This window comes from Myzus persicae, unplaced genomic scaffold (genome assembly GCF_001856785.1).
Source record: "Myzus persicae strain clone G006 unplaced genomic scaffold, MPER_G0061.0, whole genome shotgun sequence".
NCBI classification, from domain to species: domain Eukaryota; kingdom Metazoa; phylum Arthropoda; class Insecta; order Hemiptera; family Aphididae; genus Myzus; species Myzus persicae.
This window is the reverse complement of record NW_019104111.1, coordinates 271952-275878: the sequence shown is the minus strand read 5'-3', so window position 1 is coordinate 275878 and position 3927 is coordinate 271952.

Genomic DNA, 3927 nt, shown 5'->3' with positions numbered 1-3927 from the left:
CCCCCCAAACCCCCACCCCGCTTTCTCTTAATGAAGTCGCCGCCGTGTGTGAATCCTTGGTTTTTAATACCAGTCCAGGTAATACAGAATGTGCCGTGTGCGCGACAACTTGTTACTCTGAACCATACACATTGATGATAAAACGTTATTGTCCTGCTCCTCGTCATGATTACATGATGAACTTTATTGTAAAATAATCGCCGTGTGCGCCCGTCAATTTGCGTTTGATAATAATTATTAAGAATAATTAAACCATGTTGATATTTTGTGTTGGGGCGCCGGCCGCCGACCTCCCCTCCCCTCGCTCGCGCCGTTGGTGGCTATCGTTTTTTTTTAAATTTTTTTTTTTAAACATTAAACCCGGACCTGAATTCGTGGAAAATGACTTTGGTCCCGATTCAGCGTCTACGCGATGTTTAACCATAATAATTTACGCAATGATATTACAATAATATTTACTTTGATGATTTTTTTTTTTTTTTCATTTGTCTCACTTATGATTTTTTAAAACATGTTATACTCTGTGTGTGTGTGTGTGTGTATGTGTGCGTGCGTGTGTGTCGTTGGGCCGCCGCACACTTATTTTTTTTTTTTTAACTCGCCGGTTTATGATTTATTATTTATTATTGATACGATAATAATATTGCCAATGTTAACGTCACCGGCGATGTGACGTTCGTTCTGTTCGCCAGACGTATTGCGCACAATATTGTTAAATTTCGGACGAAGGTAATAATTTCGTTATTATCGGATTATAATATTATACGGAACATCGTTCGACCGACGGGCGCTCCTCAGTCTGCGATGTTTTCAAATAATAAACAATATTGATATGTGTTACTCGCGTGTATACTTGTCCTAGTATACTTTCCTATATATTTATATTACACGTATATATATACATATACAAGCTGTGTTGTAAATAAATAAAATATTTTGAAAATCATGATGAAAATAATGATAACTATTATTATTATTATTATTATTATTATTATTATTTATATTATTGTTCTTACCTATAAAAATATCGATTATTATACACGCATAATAATATGTTGTTTGAAATTAAATTTACATAATACCTACATATTAATATTTACCTATTATTATAATTATTATAATTATCATGATAAACCCTATTGTTGTTATTATTATATCTAATTATTATTATTATTATTATTATTACAAAATACGATAACTTTTGTATTAATTAAACCGTAGTAATAATCCCCGTGTTGCGCCAGTGTGCGTGTGAAGTCGTATGGGTGTGTGTGTGTGTGTAAGCACATGATATGACAACGTTGTGCTGCGCGTAATCAAATAATAATAAATAGTATTACATATAATGATGATATTATTAATTCGACAACAGCCTACGATTTTTTCCCGTAACAGACCAATAATATTTTTGTTCATTTTCGTTCCGTTCCACAGGCCATGCTATCGATTGTTTTTTTCGCGCTCTTTTTGTTTTTCAGCCGCTCCGACCTCTTAAGACAATGTCGGTTTATTTAAAATATTCTCTCCCCCGTATGCGTGCTATGATAACGATGTTTGGTATCATTCTTGAGTTTAGAGTTAGTGGATTTAGTTACTTTTTTTTTATTTACTCAAAGACGGTCACAGTTTTAATACTTTTTGGGTTCGATTTTCCGTTCACCGTGTTTTTTTCCCACCCTCTCGACCCACCCACCAGGTGGAGAACACACTTCTCCGTCGCGGGGTCGAGAGATTATACCAAAATGCACACACGCGCTCGCTCGAACGCACACGCATACATAATAATATATAATATTTTATATATATATATATATATAATATGTAGTGACCTACGCTTTGTTGTTATGTATTTTTTATCATGTGTACACGCGCGGCAAAACGTGTGTGACCAAACCTGTTGACCCGTTTTTATTTATTTATTATTACTATTATGATTTTTTCTCATTTTTTTTTTTTTTAAGTAGTCTTTAAGTGCCAAAATAAATGTTTGAATGTGTTTACAAAAAAAAAAAAATGTCACTTATTATGCTGAATTATTCATGAAGAATTTGTATAATAATATTAAAATAGCTTTGAAGATTGAAGCATATATATATACTTAAATATATATATTATATGTGTATATATAAACATATCTCGTGTGTGTATATATATTTATACATATTTATATATTGTGTGTATTATATGCTTGTGTCGAACTTGTAAAAACTAAAATGTCATGTGAAATCTACTTGGAAAAAATTATTATATTCGAAATAAATTTGACCTGAAACACAGGTTTTGATATCGAGAATACATCTATTTTTTTTTTTTTTTTTTTACTTCATTCATACTCATCACGAGTCTTGTCTGTGTATTGTAATTATTGTGTAACCTCACCTGTACAAAATACTGGGAAACATGCGACGACGAGACGCGCTTGACGTTAAGTGTTTAATGCCTATAAGACTATAAATCTAAATAATATTTTGCAAGTGAAAAAATATTATGGTGTACAAACACTCAATCGTCGTTTGTAGAGGCGTGAAAACCGTATAAACAGCGGAGTTCGCCTTTAATTATTGTTTTAATAATTATTAAAATTAATGTATTCGAAGTCACCTCGCTCATATCTGGCTAACTGCAGCACTCGTTGGGGACGTGGAACAAATGTCTGTCGTGAAAGATTCAATTTGTGCTCTTGCCGAAAAAGCGTACTAGCCGGCGAATTTCATTCGGCCGCCAATACGGATATAATATTATTCGATTTGTTTTTTTTTATCTATATCGCTATATTATAATTAGACATATTTGTGACCATGGCCTTGGACGACTAACGATTATAGGACATGTCTGCCGTATATCTACTGTACACGATGTACTGTGATAATAATATAAAGTCTACTATAATAATTGTATATACCATAATGGTTGCATGCAGTTGTCGGTACTTTTAGATAAGGAAAAAATGTTTCAATCAGACGTTCATAATATACTAAAATAGGAGGGCAGTACCACCACAACTCTTAAGTAATACTGTTACTTAGGACGTTTCCCCCCGAATAAAAAACAAATATGTTCCAAATGCCAATAAAAAATTCACTAATATATATATTAAAAATATTAAACACTATACAAATACAAATTATAAACACGATATAATTAAATACAAGTATTACAAAACGTAACTTACTCTTTTTATTCTGGTAATTTAGCCCACAGAAATTAAAATTTTTTAAATATCATCATTTGTAAAACTTTTACATTATGTTTTATTAACCCGTCTTATTTATCTAAATTATTACCAAATGCTCCTACATAGCTATAATTTAAATGTATTTTTGTGCACTTGAATTACTCATCTGTAGAGCTTCAATAAAAACGTGAACTATGTATTCGATAGATATGATGATTGTATACATCGGGTAAAACCAAAGGACCTATTTTCCAACCTATTATATTTATCCGCTTCATGTGTAAAAAATATATATACATTGATTCAGGTGGGAAATGTCCAGTACCGCTAAAATGCATAGGGGGGGGGGGTGTCCAGATACCCTGTTCAACATATCGCACATAGTGATAATTAGTCGAATTATTTGTAATTAGTTCGAGAACGCCCTTTTTGGTGTTTATAAGCCGTGGTGTTTGAGGTAAATAACTCGAAAAATAGGTACACAAGTCGAATTTATTTTTATTCCCTTACAGAAATATCGAGACTCGAGTGTATACTAAACGTACAACCTACCTTATATTTTGCCTCGGTGTACCCGAAATATGTCTGCGGTATTATTTTTTTTTTTCGGTGTAAACGGAAAGCTCATCTTGTACCGTTGCCGTTTCTCGTTCGGCGCCAAACTCAAAAACCAAGCTCGTCGCGTCGCTGTCGGTCTGGCCGGGCCGGCTCGCCGTGTCCTCTGACCCTGCGGCTTAAGCCACGCTGTGTGT